This window comes from Triturus cristatus, chromosome 8 (genome assembly GCF_964204655.1).
Source record: "Triturus cristatus chromosome 8, aTriCri1.1, whole genome shotgun sequence".
In the NCBI taxonomy this organism is placed as follows: domain Eukaryota; kingdom Metazoa; phylum Chordata; class Amphibia; order Caudata; family Salamandridae; genus Triturus; species Triturus cristatus.
Window position 1 is genome coordinate 1,653,536,996 of NC_140591.1, and position 18,175 is coordinate 1,653,555,170.

The 18,175-nt window shown below is 47.6% G+C and overlaps 1 protein-coding gene and 1 pseudogene across 3 annotated transcripts in view; one reads left to right on the forward strand and one right to left on the reverse strand.

Annotated features, from left to right (window-relative positions):
• Positions 1-18,175, forward strand: part of LOC146808495 (transient receptor potential cation channel subfamily M member 2-like) — a 1,799,999-nt gene that overhangs the window by 1,212,467 nt on the left and 569,357 nt on the right. The gene's annotated exons all lie outside the window — the stretch shown is intronic.
• The window catches only part of LOC146808496 (uncharacterized), a 33,312-nt pseudogene that overhangs the window by 12,925 nt on the left and 2,212 nt on the right, over positions 1-18,175 (reverse strand).

The following is an 18,175-nucleotide window of genomic DNA, read 5'->3' on the forward strand; positions in this document are numbered from 1 at the left end:
CACCCAGATCCGGAGTAGAGGGAAAAGTTAGTTTTTTCGAAGTAGCCAATCCAAGGCAGGTGGTTTGGAAGATTGTTGAATTTAAAAACAACATGTGATTTGGTATAAGGCAGGCACGATGAAAAGCCTCTGTTCCTTGTACCTTCCACGGTTTGGAGCCCCAAAGCAATTTAAGATCAATAGCAGCCTTCCACAGATCATAACCTCTTGTTGCCAAATCATCCATAAAGGATTTAGAATATAATAATTTTGTGTGTGTCAGCCTAACCTTTGAGGCAGACTCAGCTGCCACTTTGAAATAAAAGGAGGCAGGATTGGAAACACTGAAATCAGTAAAATATGTGAATTTGTCTATCAACGTGGTTGAACTACCGAGAATTGGTGTTGGACAATGTTCCCATTGGGTAAAATTTACAACATTTCGAAATGTATTTGCTTTATACAGGAAGTGATTGCCATAGTGTTGATAGCAAAACTGTTCACCATAATTAGCAGTATCTAAATACAAATCCTCAGCATCAAATGCTGCATAATATTTCAAATCAGAAAACAGTGCTTCTATGGCTTGAACGTCCCAATCATCAGAACGGAAGTTTTGTTTAACTACATCACCCATAGAAACACGAAATACATTCGGTACATTTTCCTGCTGCTACTTCCTGATCTCCCGAGGCGTCTCCGGGAGCAACGCTCATTTAACGAGACTGTTCGTCTATTTTAAACTGTGATCGCCTGCATTTGCACTCCTTGCGCTCCTGACACAGCGCTCCAGGATCCTCCCCCGCTGCCCCTTTTCCCGCACGCGACCCAGACCGCCGCAGTTGACCGCCCCCTCCTCACCTGGCTCTCGGTGTGGGACGGGCTGGTCCTCCATCTTGGGCGGGTCCGGGGGCCGCGCTGCAGTTCTTTGGCTCCTCCCCCCTGGCAGGGTACTTCAGACGGTCGGCTGCTAGCGCGGCCATTCCTGCTGCTACTTCCTGATCTCCCGAGGCGTCTCCGGGAGCAACGCTCATTTAACGAGACTGTTCGTCTATTTTAAACTGTGATCGCCTACATTTGCACTCCTTGCGCTCCTGACACAGCGCTCCAGGATCCTCCCCCGCTGCCCCTTTTCCCGCACGCGACCCAGACCGCCGCAGTTGACCGCCCCCTCCTCACCTGGCTCTCGGTGTGGGACGGGCTGGTCCTCCATCTTGGGCGGGTCCGGGGGCCGCGCTGCAGTTCTTTGGCTCCTCCCCCCCTGGCAGGGTACTTCAGACGGTCGGCTGCTAGCGCGGCCATTCCTGCTGCTACTTCCTGATCTCCCGAGGCGTCTCCGGGAGCAACGCTCATTTAACGAGACTCTTTCGTCTATTTTAAACTGTGATCGCCTGCATTTGCACTCCTTGCGCTCCTGACACAGCGCTCCAGGATCCTCCCCCGCTGCCCCTTTTCCCGCACGCGACCCAGACCGCCGCAGTTGACCGCCCCCTCCTCACCTGGCTCTCGGTGTGGGACGGGCTGGTCCTCCATCTTGGGCGGGTCCGGGTGCCGCGCTGCAGTTCTTTGGCTCCTCCACCCCCTGCCACGCCCTATTGACCATCCCTCCCCATGTGTCCCTATAACATGACCTCTCACCCTCGGCAGCGCAGCGGACGAGTGCAGCGGGCGCGACGAAGGCGCGCCGAAGTTTCGCCTAAGTTAAGCCCGTCTGCGCCCGTCCGCGACAGGCTGGGACCAGGGGCCATACACTTTGCTCCCACTGTGATTTACACTTCAGCTCAGCTTACTGCTCTTTCATCCTCCCTTCTTCCCCCTCTCTCTTTGCTGCAACATCTTGACGCACACGGTATCCTTGCCTCTCCCCCTTTCTATCCTGTACCTATCACTCACTGTCCTATTCCCTGTTCTTCTGCTCCCCCTCCTGCCCCCCTCCCCCTCCGGTTCCTACTACTGCCCTCGCTCATCTTCTCAATACCCGCTCTGCGGTCAAGCATCAGACGGCTCTTTTTAACCTCTTGACCACGGACTCTCTTGATATTTTGTTTCTGACCGAAACTTGGTTCTCTTCTGACTCCCTTCCTGATCTCCTGGCCATCCTCCCCGACTCTTATTATGCCCTTCGAGCCGACCGCCCGGTTGGCAAAGCTGGGGGTGGTGTGGCGATGATCATTCGGTCGTCTCTCAAATTTCAACTCCTCACTTACCCTCCTATACCTAATGTGGACTACTTGGTGGCCCGCTCACTTAATCTTTCGGCTCCTCTCACTGTCGTCCTTGTGTACCGCCCCCCCCAATCTATGCCTTCTTTTGTAGCTTCTCTCCAGGACCTTTTGGCCACTTTGGTGGTCAACAACTCTTCTGTTCTTTTGCTCAGCGACTTCAACTTTTGGCCGGGCGATACCAGGGAAGATTCTTCTTCTAAAGACTTCTCTGTCACTCTCCAATGTCTGAATCTCACACCCTTCATTACAGCTCCTACTCATGTTCAGGGTCATACCCTGGACCAAATTTGGTCCTCTCGTTCAGTCATTTCTTCTCTCTCCATCTTCCCCTGTGTTTGGTCGGATCATTTCAACATTTCCTTCTCCATTCACTTGGGTGCGGTTGATAAGGCCCCCTTCCTAAAAATCTATTAGCCCGCAATTGGAATCAGATTGATCTTGACTCCCTCACGCTCACTTTGGCCTCTTCTGCTCCGGACCTTAACAATCTTCCCCTTGAATCCCAGGCCGAGGCCGTTAGCACCTGGCTCTCTTCTTCTTGTAATCTAGTCGCCCCGCTCAGAAAGATCAAAGCGGTTCGTTCTTATGACGCGCACAAATGGTTTTCTCCAGAGCTTAAAGCGCTTAAACTCGACCTTAGGCGGTCGGAACGCCACTGGAGACGCAACTATAGCCCTTCCCAGCGCGTTAAATACAAATTACTCCTCACTGAATACAAAAAAGCGATCCTTGTGGTTAAAACTTCATATTTTACTGAGAGAGTGACTCTTGCCGCCAATAAACCTCGGGAAATCTTTTCCCTGGTCCACAATCTTGCCACTTCTGATCGCTCTACCCCCGGTCTTGTCCCTTCACAGTCCCTCTGTTCCTCACTTAATGATTTTTTTATAGATAAGATTCTGAAGATCAAAGCTAACATTCCTATTGTGCCTCAACCCAGTTCTATTTCCTCCCCTCTCCTCCCCCTCTCTTCCTTTGCTTCCTTCCCTCCCATTTCCTTGGAACTATTTTTTAAACTTCTGGCCAAAGTCAGGTCGGGTTCCCCTGCGGACTGTGCGCCGGCTCGTATTCTCAAAACTCTTTTCACTAACTGTCCTGCTCCTCCTCTTGCTCTTCTTAATTCTTCTCTGGCTTCTGGCTCTGTCCCTTCTTCCTTTAAATCTGCTATCGTCTTTCCTATCTTAAAAAAAACTGGTCTGGATCCCTCTCTTCTCTCTAACTTTCGACCTATTTCTCTTCTTCCCTATCTTGGCAAGATTCTCGAAGCCCATGTCACCTCTTGCCTCTCCTCTTATGTTGAGGAGAACGGCTTACTGGCATCCCACCAGGCGGGCTTCCGTCCGGGCCATGCCGATCTCAATCTTCCCCAAGCCCTGGTCCTCCTCGATTTGTCCGCTGCATTTGACACGGTCGACCATTCCATCCTCCTCGACCGTGTCAGATCAGCTGGCATCCGGGGCACGGCCTTTTCCTGGCTAGCGTCCTTTCTTCGGGAGTGGTCCCAGGCGGTTCATCTCTCTGGCTTTTCTGCCCCCTCCCGCCCGGTAACTTGTGGCGTCCCTCAGGGTTCTTCTCTTTCCCCTCTTCTTTTCAATCTCTATATCCAACCCCTTATCACCTCCCTTCTTGAGCTGGGGGTCTCTGTGTATAATTACGCAGATGACCTTCAGCTCATTTTTGATTTGTCCTCTTCTCCTGACTCTCTTCCTAAATTTTGCTCCACTCTAGTTTTTATTTCTGAGTGGATGAGTGCCAACCATTTGAAGCTCAATCCGGACAAGACAGAGCTTGTCCTCACTGGTGGCCCTTCTAATCCTTGGTCCCCAGCACATTGGCCCCTCTCTTTTGGTCCCCCTCCTCTGCCCGTTCCCTCTGTCCGCACCCTTGGTATCAAAGTCAGTCATGATCTTTCGATGCATAGCCAGATTAGCTCTGTTGTATCTTCTTGTTTTCTGTCCCTCTGTCTTATTCGGAAGATTTCACGGTTTTTCTCCATCGACGCACTCAAAACCATAGTCTTGGCTCTCGTCATCTCCCGCATCGACTATGGAAATGGCCTGTATGTAGGCATTCCTGCCTCCGAATCTCGCAGACTTCAGGCCATTCAAAATCAAGCTGCTCGCCTCATCCTTTCCCTTCCTAAATCTTCTCACATTACACCCGCGCTTAAGTCCCTTCACTGGCTTCCTGTTCGTTTCAGATCCTTTTTTAAATTGGCCTGTCTAGCCTTTCAGGCTCATTCCCGCTCTGCCCCTTTTTTCATCACTTCTCTCATTTCTTCTTACGCCCCCTGTCGCACTCTTCGTTCCTCTTCTCTGTCTCTTTTGCACATCCCCCGTTTCCGCAAATCCAGAACGGGGGCACACGGTTTTCAGTCCTGGCCCCTCAGCTCTGGAATAGTCTTCCTCTTTCTATTCGTTCAATTCCCATCTATTCTCACTTCCGCAAGGCTCTTAAAACCTTTCTTTTCTCTCAGGCGTTTTCTCCCTAGCCCCTCGGGTTGATCTCTGTGAGTCCTGATCAGGTTTTCAGCGCCAGGAAGCCGCTTGGCCGCAGTGCGCTTTATTAAATATTTTTTTAATTTAATTTAATTTAATTTCATTTCATTACATTGATAACCTCAGTCGGACCATGAATCTGAAATTTAACAGCATCCCATGCAATCCCATCTAACACGGGCCAGGCAGTAATATTCACAAAAGTCTGGTCCCTCTTCATGATGTGTGATGAGGAGTGGGGGGGCCAAAGTTCCATCAATTAGTCTAATTGTAGATCTTTCTTTTAGGTAGTGTCCATTCACAAGTTGAAAAAAGACCACCACAAATCAAATGGACATGAACAAAAAAATACATGCGAGCACCAGCCAAATGTAAGTCCAAGGGGGAATTAAAAAATGTCTTTTAAACCAGACAGCAAAAATAGAAACTTTCGATGGGGCATTGGAAGTCATTGAGTTAGCGTCAAAGGAGAAACGTGACTGGTTAATTGCGGTGGAGTGTAAGACAGGCAATTGTACGTCTGCAGTATAAGCATACTCAGTATCTTCAGGTAGACCACCAGCCGGGGGTAGCAACAAAGGATCAGTAACTGTATGCATCTCGATGGCAACATCAGACAAGGTGGTAGAAGCTGGAGCCAAAACAGAGTTTCTCAGCATCGCAGGGCAAGAAACCGCTGGAGTCATGCTAAGAAGAATCGGCCATTCGCTGTAGCTTGACATTGTCAATAGAGATGTACCTGTTATCCTTGCGACCAGGAAGTAGAGGTAAAATGACTGTTCTTGTGCCCTGCACGCCAAGCACTGGAGCCGGTGCATGATAAGAGGGGCCAAACTCCTTCTTGTTCTCCACCTTCTCACGGACCAGATCACCAACTCGAGGTAGCCAGCCAGCTACCGGAATCTGAAGCGCAACATCAGATGTGGAGGGCATGTGTTCCTTCGCGAGACTGTCTCTGGCGTCTTGTAGAGTCTGCAATACAGCACAGTGATTATCTACGTCAAAGGGTGCGGCTGACGCCGCCATGTCTAGACCGTCAAGGTCCGGGACAAACATTCTTATGCCAAAGAGCATCATGTATGGGGTTCGCCCACCCAGAGACCTTCTAGGGAGATTATTAAGTGCACGTTGGATGTTACACAAATGGGCTAGCCAGTTCCGGCCAGTGCCTAAAACCCTAGCTGTCAAAGATTGCTTTAAGTCACGGTTCATTCGCTCCACCACACTATTACCCTCAGGCCGGTAGGGAGACGAAAATTTGACTTGGACCCCCAAATTTCTCATGGCTTCTTTGAACGCCTTAGAGGCGAAAGCAGGGCCCTGATCAGAATGAAAGGTACCACACGCAAAACTTCCCACAAAGACACGCAAATCCTTGATGACAGTAGGGGCATCAGTACTCCTTTGTGGCCATACCCATAGAAAACGTGTGCACGAATCCACTGCATCCAAGATGAACTTGTACGCAGTATCAGAGGAAAAAGGACCACAGTGATCTAAATAAACACACCCAAGTGGTTTATTAGATATGTACAACTGAGTTTGTGGTGGGCGCGCAGCAGTTGAAGGTTTAATCTGCTGGCAAATGTCACAATCAAGAACATAAGCGCGAGCTTGTTTATATAAACCGCACCACCAGTAATGTTGTTGTAACAGAGATACAGTAGCTGCAACGCCAGCGTGGGCAGAGGCCATACCCTTGTGAGCTGCTAATATCAAAGATGGTCTGCAGTCCACGTTGGGAATCAATCTGTCACCAACGTCGTTAATCCTCACTAACGGGACGTTATCAGGACTTAAGTGATAATGGTAACGAGAAGGGGAACCTCTCGGGTAATTAGTTCCCTTCTCTGTAGCAGCAATAGCTGCCAAGATGTCATCATCGATCTTACTTTTGGATCTCGTAACTGCTGCTACTAAGTATGTCGCCACTGCTGTTTTCGCTGCCTCGTCAGCTAAGCTGTTGCCGACAGCATGGACACCAACTCGTTGGTGACCAAGAATGTGAATAACATTCACGAGCGGCAGGTGTTCTTTAAGTTCTGCCACTCGAACCCAAAGCGTTTTATGCTTAATTGTGCTACCTTTGGAATCACGATATTCATTTTGAGACCAAAAATGTAGATTGTCGTTGTAGGATTGAACACAATAAAATGAGTTACTTACTATAAGAGTAGTCACTCGAGGGTCAGCAAACTCCAGTGCAAGCACCAGAGCACGAAGCTCCGCCAATTGTGCGGTACAATCACCCAATGACTGCGTATGCACGACATCAGATTGGAATTCACCATTTACGAATGTACCCACCACAATTGCGCAGGCCGCTGAATAGGCATGCTTCGATCCAATTGCCGGTTGCGCCGAACCGTCAGTGTAAATGACACAATGGTAATCTTCGAGCGGGCGCTAAGACAGAGGAGCCGGATGAACAAATTCATACTGCAAGTACTCCTGAGTCTGTAATGAGGCATCAAAGATATATGTTACATTGGGCGATGTCAAGGACGTGGCCCATTGTATCCACCGTGGATGCAATGCTTTAGAATTAGGTACACTTGCTTTTGTCACTGCCTCAAGGGCAGGATATGGTGTGACAACTAACATGCGTTTTCCTTGCGACCGCGTTCGTTCTTTGAGAATTGCCATCTGCACAGCCGTGAGAACTTTTTCGACAGTCGAAAAGCGCAGTTCAGCCGAGACGTACAGGTGTGATTTATACGCGATGGGGACGGTATCGCCCTCATTGAACGTTAAGTACGTGAAACCCACTGCACCTGATACAATTCTTATTACCAGGTTAGTGCGGTTATCACGGGTCAGTAAGTATTTTGAAGCAAGAAGATCAGCTTGCAAAGATTGCAAAATAGCTGAATGCTCTGGCAGCCAGCTCAATTTGGAAAAAGTAGGTTGTACCAAGGCATAAAGCGGCTTGATACGCTGGGCATAATCAGGAATGTACGTACGACCGAAATTCAGAAAGCCCAGTAAAGACTGTAATTTTTTCAGTGTTGTCGGAGCACGCAGGCATGCGCACTTCTCCAGAAAGTGAGGAGCCAATCCTCGACCTTCATTGTTGAGCTCGTAGCCCAAAAACAACACTGTATACTCTGCAATGTGAGACTTCGCAAAATTGAATTTGTAACCGAAGTCTGCAAACATAACAATAATGCGATCAACGCGACACAGATGCGGCCACAACTCGTCATCTGTGAGATAGATATCATCGACGTACGAGTACGCATCAGGGTCAATGCTCTCTAAAAGAGAGACAACGCGAGCGGCAAAGACGCCAGGGCTATTTTTATAGCCCATGGCTAATCTCGTAAACTATTTTTGTTTGCCGCCTGAAGTAAACGCTGTCCACTGACTGCTAATAGAGGACAGGTTATGGCTGTAAAAGCCATTGGAAATGTCAAGTGTGGTTTTAAACCTTTTTCGCACAAGACTATCGACGAGAGCCGAACTGTGAGTATTCTGTACCGCGCATGTCCGGCAATGAGAATTTAAGTGCCGGTAATCCAAAACTAGGCGGTACGACCCATCAGGCTGCGTCACAGTGAATAAAGGATTATTCATTGGTGACACACACGTTTCAATAACTCCATGATATTCCAATTGTTCAAGGATTGCAGCGACGTGAGGTTTAGCTTCGCGACGCATGGGATATTGGGGTTGCGGCTGGGGCATGGACCGCAACGGAATCTCATGGCTTGGGGACAATTTATCCCAGCCTACCTGAGTACGATATAAAGCCGGTGCAAGCACCAGAGCCCACTCCTCAGCAAACGTTTTAGCATGTTCCTTTGGCACTGTGTGCGCAAAGGACGGAAGGATTACCTCCTCCCCTGTAGGAGCATCTAAAATGAAAGCCGGGGGCCAGTCTGCCTCTGCTAAGAGAATGTCATAAGAAGAGGTCAGATTATCCCAAAAACTCCCTTGAATTGTACGTTGTATGTCACCTTCAATTAAAAGGACCATGTTATATGGCCTATCAGGGGGAGCCACTCTAGTGTCAGCAGTTTCAACAGTAATGAACGTGTCAGTTGCTGTCGCCTCCAGATATTGACGCAGTGCTTGTCGCACTATTGTAACTTCGAGCAGCGTCAGTGCCCATGTCAGGTTCCGAAGCTGCGTTCCCACCATCTGTGGCATACCTCGCTGTTAGCGCAGCAACTTTCTTCTTTTGAAACGGGGGTCGTTGACGTGCAAACTCGTCTTGCTTGCCTTTACCGTCAGTCTGGCGGGGTTGCTCACGTCCTTGTTCGGCACCCCGTCCTTTCCCACGGTCTCCGCCACCGGACTGTGAAGCTGATGTTTCCTGTGAAGAACGAGGAGAACGTTGTTCAGAAACCTGAAATCTATCAGGTGACTTCATACTAGAGCGATCGCGCAGATCATATGTGCGTTCACTAGTCGACTGTACTGGTGAGGCAGGACGAGACCCCTGTTTCTGTTGCTGCTTTCCCTGTTTCTTTGATCGCCAATTTTGTTTTGGAAAATGTGGGCGTTTGTCTTCACCAGACAAGCTCACCGTAGTTTGCTGTAGCAAATCAGGAACTTTTACTGTTGGTTTAACACCTAAGGCACTTCGGCCAACAGTTCTATAAGCCTCCGCAATAATTTTTGCGAATCGCTTGGGTCTGTCGAGTACGTCCACGGCGTCCAATTTATTGGCCACCTGGAATTGCATAGCATCTCCTTTGAGGTTGCCCATTACCATGGATGCAACCACATCGAAGACCCCGACAAGCCGCATTCCTAATTCTACAGCTGCCTCCGCCCCGTGATTGTCTTGAACACGTTTAATGACGGAGGGAAGCACAGACATAGACGGAGTGCCGAAGCACTTTGAGTAGGTCGCGGCAAAGACCTTGCCCCAGTTGTCACAATCGGCCATTTCTGGGACTAAGTCTTTAAGCAAACTAATGGTGAGTATCCTGTGTTTCTCCACAGGAGTAGTATTCGGAAAAACTGCTTCCAATTGGTCAAATTTCTCAGCAAGCCAATAAGGTAATTCATCCTTATTTTGGGGGCGCTTGCCCATCACTGAATTAACCATAACAGGACTAATAACCACTGTGTGGTGATCAGTTGGTTGTCCCGCAACAGCAGGTGCCCCCATCTGCACATTGCGTGACACGTACTGCACTAAAGCCCTATGCACTGTAATAAGGGCTGTGTGGAGCACACGCAACTCAGCCACCGACACCTGTAGATAGCGGGTATGAGGCCTAAATCCGGCCAGCACCGGCCATGTGGCCCCTGCTATGGACAAAGGGCCCATTCTAGCGCATGGGGAAGGGCGCCATTAAACCAAATAGTATGCTGCCAAGCAGAAAGAGGAATTTCTTGAGTCCTATATGGCGTATAGTTTGTAGGTAGCTGCGTGGCAGTATAGGAGCGAAACGTATCATCGTCTTCATCCACCGCCGGCAAAGTCACCCAAGAGTAAAACAACTCATAAGGAAATGACGCATCGGCACTCACCCCAAAAATTACCGCCATACCGTCGTCCAGCACCCCATACTGCATCAAGTGACGTCGTAGGGCTGTACGGCTATGTGCCGGAATATCGACCGCCATATGGACACAGAGAGATGAACTACAACGGGTTTAATCAGTAGCACAAGGGTTCAGACACCTTTTTAATGATCAAGCTTGAATGAACCTATCTCTTCAGTAATAGGCAGGTTAAAATCCGTCACTCCCGTTATCCGGAAACAAGAGTGAGGGTGTCATGGACTAATACAAGCACTACTAAGGCGTTTCAAATCAATAGACCAAACGTTAGATGCGCCATGTTGCGGGGATTCTGCTCATACACAGAACTATGCGCAGGAAACCAGGACCTCAGTGAATTGTGGTGTACCAAAAACTCACCTCAGAACCCAGAACCCCTTATCCGACCAGCATCAGTGTCCCATTCGTTATCCGTATTATCACGGAGGTCCCAATGTATAGACAACCCAGAACAAGCGACTTAGTGTACTCTCAGGAATGGTGGGAATCAGAAATACCTGTTTGTAATTATTCTCATATCAGTCCACAACAAGAGTAAACAAAGACACAGTAAAGTTTAAAGAGATTATTTTATAAACCTCGTGTCCTAAGATGCAGTACTTTGGCTAACATAAGCAGACAAATGATTAAAATCAAAACCATCAGCATTGTTACAATACCATAGAAAATGAAAGGAGTAATCATAGTATAAATGAAAGTGGAACATAGCCACCTTCCTTTCGCTAGTAAACTAGTATTATTAGACTAATAGAAGGTCTCTAAGCATAAATGGGGAACCCCATACCGTAAAGATCAGCTTAGTGGAATCACATCACAGGATCAGGTGGGCTCTGCTCCTGGGAAAGCTCTTCTTCAGAATGTGTGTGTGATGCATGCAGCCTGCAATATTAAAAGCACTCGACTTTCAGGTATTTGCAGCTGCGTGCGTGTTATGGCTAAATAGAGGGCCGATCAACCTGAACTCAAAAAGATGCATTGTCTGGCGACCCAGACGGTTTCTTTACACAGTGTTCAGACCAAGGTCGCAGCTCACGGCTAGGGATGTGAACAACAGACAGTTCTCATGCGAAGAAAAGGCGAGCAAGCAGTTTTCAAATAATAACAGATAACTGCAGTGTCGTGTGCAAAAGCAGCAAAAGTGGCAAGATGGCTTTCTAACATCTAACACGGTTATGCTAACTTAGCAATGTATGTATGTAAAGGGCAGCCCTCACTACAACTGTTTGTAGGGATCTTCCTCGGTGTGGGACAGTGGAAGTCAGTGGATTGCATTTATTTATTTATTTATGCATTTCAACCCTCAAGAGCAACTTTCATGGATCTCCTTGAGAACAAGGGAGGTCGTAAATAGTGGGGTGGTACACAAGCAGTTAATATGGCACCGTAGACTAAAAGCAGAGGGCTGCCTGTGAAGATCGGTGAGGAGCTAAGGATTTACACGCTTGAAGGAAACATCGTTCAGTTGGAAGGCTATGATACATTTGCCAATGTTAGAATCTTACCTATAGGTGTAAAAAGGACCCTACAGGCTTCTGAAGAGGAACAGACAGGTAGAACCTTACACAACGGTGCTAAATGGCTGCTGTAATGATTTATCAGTTAAAGTCAAGCATCTGGAGTCCCTTGTTAACTGCTGGTACCACAGTCTGTGGAGCACATGTGAGGCGCTGGGAGGATTAAATCATACCGTGCAATAAGCTTGTGTGCAGGGCCGGGCAGTAGTCTCTGGTGAGGTCTCAAGTTAATCGTCGCGTGTCCAGATGGAGAGGGTGCCAGAATTCTAAAGGCAATTGTTAGTGCCAGAATGGGATGCCGGGGCTAGACGAGGCCTAAGATTTGCTGCAGAGGCTCGAGTCCGGGGCACAAGGGTCAGTTCGGGCCCAGGCCAGTACAAAGTAGTGCGTGTGAGGTGCAGGGATATCCACACGTCTGTGCTCCGAGTCTGAACCGGTGGCAGTTGCAGTATGCGGGGCAATGCTCCAACTGGCATGAAAGACTAGAGGGCAGCCCAGAGCAGCTTGACCTGTCAGTCAGGCAGTAAAATGACGCTCTAAATTGAACATATAACAGATGCAGCCAGGTCCTGTATTAGTTATATTTACCACGCGCCAGGCTGTAAAACTATGTGTTACAGTCAGTGGAGGCTGCAGCAAAACAAGTATTTGCAATGCATCGGTCTCTCCTTTCGGACCTTATATGTATTTAGCTATGCAGTACATTAACATGGGTGCTGAAACATCTACTGTTCTTTAATATGGAGGGAAAGTGAGCACCAAACTGCGTGACACTCCAGGTATGGGAAAACATGGAGATAAATATTGCCTTTTAGTGGGAAATGGTATAGTCCAAAGCTTCTGTTTTTAATATAAAATCAGGGTCTTCAGTGGTTATATTACTGAAAATACAAGATTTGAAAAAAATATTGTCTACGGGTGCTCATGAAATAAAATTTCTATGGACTGGAATCTAGAAAACAGCACAGATAATCCTATCACCAACTGAGCACTGAAAGGTTTTCGGAACACGGCTCTCTCTCACGGCAGGCCTGCCTGCTGCACCCAGAGCAGTCACAGCATAGATATGCCTACCAGCAACCAAATTGTCACAAACCACACACTTCTAGACCAAGGCACCCTCTTATGGTGAGACAGGGCCTGCACCCAGAACACGGTCACAGGAAGGTCTACCAGCAAGACAGGGCCTGCACCCAGAACAGGGTCACAGGAAGGTCTACCAGCAAGACAGGGCCTGCACCTAGAACACGGTCACAGGAAGGTCTACCAGCAAGACAGGGCCTGCACCCAGAACACAGACACATGGAGCTCTCATTGCAGGACTGCACTCAGAACACGGTCCCAACACAAGAATGTCTACCAGCAAAGGAGCCCTGTCACAAACCACACATACCTAGCCCAAGGATCTCTCGGGGTGTGCACACTAGAACCATTGTTGTCTTACGTGCCTCTGCCATTGAGGACTCCGTGAATGCGTGCACACGAGTGACATACTAACGAGAAGCACTTGTGTCCTCTTGATGGATGCAGCGCGTATGCATGGGGAGCAGAATGATGCTGTGCGGGGGTGGACAAGCACTCTTCCTTGGGGCCACACCCACCTTAATGGCCAATTATTCAGGTGGGCTTTATTTTAAGAGTCTCCAGCCTAAAGGGACAGGGAAAATAAAGTTCTTTGATTTATGTTTCCAAAATCTCCCTTTTTGTAGTACCTAAATGTTGCCATGAATGCCCAGCTAAAGCACTGCCCGCAGGTAAGAAATACATAGAAGACACTCTTTCACCTGGAGTGCCGTACACCTGTGCGGAGGATTACACTCGCCTGAAATGTTGCTGCTTTGAAATGTGCACTGGTGCCACAATCACCTGAAATGTATATCCGCCCTTTGCTATAGAGGTTTGGCATTGCATGATTAATGTAGTATAATCTGTTGAATCAGACTGGAGCTCCCTTTTATTCCTGCCTCCTTAATAGTGCTCAATGGACCTCAAAAACCTGGGTTTTGTTGTTGCGATTCGAACTGCATCTGACAGACCTCCGCAGATGTCAGCAGCAAGCATTTGACTCGCCAGGCCATTGTTCTGACTGGCTTATTATGACACCATGTTACTTTGGGGCATATTATCAAGGACGGCGTTAAAATTATCGCCGCTTTGGCGGCAGGAAACTGCCGCTAAAGCTGCGATAATGAGCTTGATAATATGCCCTTGAGAATTCCCATAGAAGTCCATGTTCTGGTACATCACTGATTGGGTGTGGATGGGGCAGGCTGATATTAAGAGTGGGAAGAGAGCCGCGAGATACGAAGTAAAACATTGGATCAAATCGTGAGAGACAGCAGGTGGGTGGATCATGACAAACCACTTTAATATTGTTTCGTCTTGCAATCTGGCATGAAAGTAGTGCCTAATAAATGATGAGTACTTTTCTAACAATGAAATATCTGACAATATCATCAAGTCTGTGGTGCTGCAAGCAAACACTCTACTTAAAAATGATGGCATTGTGTTGCAATCCTAACTGAACAAAAAAGGTTAACACCACCAAAAGCAGACGTAATTTTCGACAAACACAGTGTACTGCAGCTGCCATTAACCAAACTGTGTTCGGCGTCCTCGCCAGTCGCAGTAAATTAAAATGAAAATGGTACATTGTAACTGCAATTATTGGTATGTGTTCGGCAGCACTGGCGGCTTTTAAAAATTGAAAGCGGTGTCCTGCAGCTACAATGAATCAATAAAGTGAACTATCCCTACAGCCGCTGCAGTAACAAATAAACATAGTGCGCAGTTAGCCTGAGAACTCAATCTGTGTTTGGCACCACCAAAAGTTAATGTAAATAGGGAGGATGTGGGGATGAAAACCGCAATGGGAAAGTGAAATGGGGCAGAAACTCTGCGTTAAAGTGTTACTTACTGCTCAAGCAGGGACAGACTGCTTGACTGCGCAGTTCCAGAGTACAGGGGCACGGAAGGCAGCTCAGAATGAAGCTAATGTTATAGTAGCCAAGTGTAACTAGGTACCGGACAGGCACAGGCCATGAGAAATCCATCCGTCCTGAAATAAGTAAAAGACGTGCTGCGGGTAAACAGCACGTGATTTAAAGTGCTTGTGCTGTAGCTCCTGCTCATGCTTGTTCCGGCAGCACTCAGGTTGAGCAGTCGCATGATGCTAATTAAGTTAAACTAAAACCCCTTGGCAATGTGTGTCATTAAAAAACTCTGTGTTACAGGGGGTATGGAGACAGTTTGTGCTTAAGTGCGCGCAAGCAGCGAGTCACTGAGACTCCATAGGAAAACGTTATCGTTTTTTTTTTGGATGGTATTTCTTTCTTTGTGCCTCCTGACCATTATAAGACCGCGAGCTCGGGATCTCCGAGGTTCCGGAAGTGGAATGCTCTTCGGCGCCTCATTAGAGGTAGGAAGCGCTATACAAATTTAAATAAATCAGAAAGTGGTGTGAAACACTCCTCCCGCTGCTGTCGGCAGTATAACAAGGGAGGCACCCAGTACATACATAACCTCTGGGCGCTGGACACTTGCCCTCTGCTACACCGCCCACTCCTCCTCACCACGTAGCAGTCATTTTACACAGCCCAACGTAACACCATTGCTCTCCGTGGCGTCCTGCTGGGCGGGGTCGCATAGGCCGCAGCTTTCCGGGGGTAAAATGTTGTGGCCACGGTCAGGCTCCACGCGGCTCCTGCAGCTGCACAATAGCCCCACACAGTAAAGGAACAAGCAGTCCCTGCATTGGACATTGGAGACCTCTTCTGGTCTCCGGCGGGTTTAGGTTGTAGCACGGAGCAGAGTCTCCTGTTAAAGCAGAGCCCCTGAACTCGGCTGTATGGCCTTAGCCGAGGCAGACGGGGGACAGGCAGCACGGCTCCACTCACTGAGCCCCGCCCACCAGAGAGGCACTCGTTCCTCTGCATCTTCCTGCTCGGGCCTCGGGCTGGCCGGCAAAACAGGTGCTGTCTCTGCCAGGAGAGCAGCGGAACCAGATCAGAGCCCTCGCACTCCAGAGGGGTGGGCAAGAAGTCAGGACCTGCGGGAGGGAGGGGAAAAGACGGAAGAAAATAGTCTGTGAGGTAAAGGGGCTGATAGCCATGGAAGGACACAAATGATGACATGGCTGTCATGGGGAGGGACTAACAAGGTGAAAACTAATCAGAATGCAGCATTTAGGATGTAAGCCTATCCAAAAAATGGGCGGAGAGTGGGCGGAGCTTAAACAAAGCTTAGCCACAATAGTATATACTGCATGTCTCAATGAGACAGCACAAGCGCTGTCTAAGCGAGACCTAAACAGATGCAGGGCTCGGCTGAACTGCCCATCCCAGGCCCAAAACTAAAATAATGTTGTTGCCGCCTATTTGAGATACCGGCATTTGTAACAGATGGAGCGCGCACGCTGGCTACTTAAATGCACAGCTCCTTGGTGTGAGGCGCCTTACAGGAGTCACAATCAATTAATCCACGCATCACTGCGTCTGACCAAGCAGCCTCTGTCCACGTGGGACCGACTAAGAAGGCTGAGAGGCACCAGCACAGATCTCAGTTGCTGGCTTTTAACCAATATTTAACTAAAATTTCAGCGGCACCTGCTGAGAGCACGGCTGAGAGTTACAGAATCAGGCTGACTGTAAAAGGAAGCATTTACAACAATACAATCGGAATTCACACACACCTGTTAGCGCGGCTGGACTGTGCTTACATCACTTCAGCATCGCGATGGGAAACATTAGAATCTGTAGGGACTACTGATATTTCATGAAGAAAAAACACACAGAAGTTGTAAAGGTTGATTATCTTAACCTCTGCAGAAGCGGGCTGTGCCTATCAACCCTTCAAATTTCAGATCACCTAAAAACCTTCAGCAGGGCCACCTGTTTAAAAAGTAAATGCTTACTGTAAAAAAACAAAATAATAATGACTTCACTATTGTTGAATGATGCACAACAGCAGCATAAACTTTGCACCCTTTTCACTCTATGCCCGTGCTATAATGAGAAATGAGTTGTATGCACAGTCTGATGTCAGCCCAGGGAATGACTAAAGATCGTTTACATTGAGGCAGGTAATAGGTAGATGCCTATTGTGATACTAAATATATCGACTTTGAAACAAAAGCAAGATTAGTTGGAACTGCCAGGATTTGAAACTGGGACCTACGGGTCAAACACAGATCTCTGCTGCGAGCACTAACCTGCTGTGCTACCTCACTAGCTTCCAGGACTGCTCATCCAACAGCAAGACTGCTCATCCAACAGAGAGCCAAGGCTCATATCAGCATCAAACCAATCCCAGCAATGGAGCTATAAAACAGAACCCAAAGCAAACAGAGATCAGGCCTGTGCTTATAGGTGAACATGTTTCTCCATTTGAATATTTTTATTTGGCATATTTAACCATAAAAAATTGCACTTTACAAATACTTAAAACATGATTCATCCCAAAGGTTTTATCATAAAACAGTATACTACACAATGAAGGCCTACTAAAATATATCATAAAAGGCTCACATATGAGGGCACTTCATCACCAAGGCAGCAAGGAGTTGCTTATACATTAGCTATACATTTGTACAAAATCCAGCGTAGTCCCCAGATCATAGGTAAGATTGAATTTTCACCATATGTTCTTTTCAACCTATGCCATTTCATTCATTGACTCCTCATTGAATCTTCCTGTTGCACATGCCACATTTAAAAATCTCATATTTGTCAGTAAACTAAGTGATTGGTCTCTACTAAAACTTTTATAAACAATAAAAATAGGTTTTAATTTTTTTTTTCCGTTCTTCTAAAAAGCACAAACAATCCGGCAAAATATGTTCGCTACTGCATTTTACTTGTAGGCCACAAGAGCACAGGCCTTGGTCGTTCGACATAAGTAATTTTATCTTCCCATGAATGTTACTTGGGTTCAGGCCGACTCTAAATTTCAATATTGTATTTCTGAGCTTTGGGTTAGGCATAGCTTCTATATAGGGGTAAATATCGTCATTGACCCATCCATTTATCAGACACCGGGCCGAAGATTTTCTCTTCAAGTAGCATAAGTCTTCTTCTCGTGCCTTCGCGTTAACAATGGCCCGTAACTCCCGCTTGGGGGATCTGCTGCATTGATTTCCAATGGTCTTGCTCTAGAGTAAGTTTAACACATAACTTATCCAATTTATTCCTTGCTTGGACCGCCCAAGTAAGATCGCTGGTCTCTATTGGGGGGGCCTTCTCCATTCAATCATTTCCAGAAATTAAATGTTGCTTGCATTCCCCGATAGTTCCAGGCTGTGAGGTGACATTCTACTCACACAGCCTGTAACATAGTTGAAGATGGGAGCGCGAGAAGCTGCTTCACACATTTTCCCTCCTCTTGGTTCCAATCTGATTTACCCCCCATGAATAAAACCTCGACACCATATTAAAATTGTGGT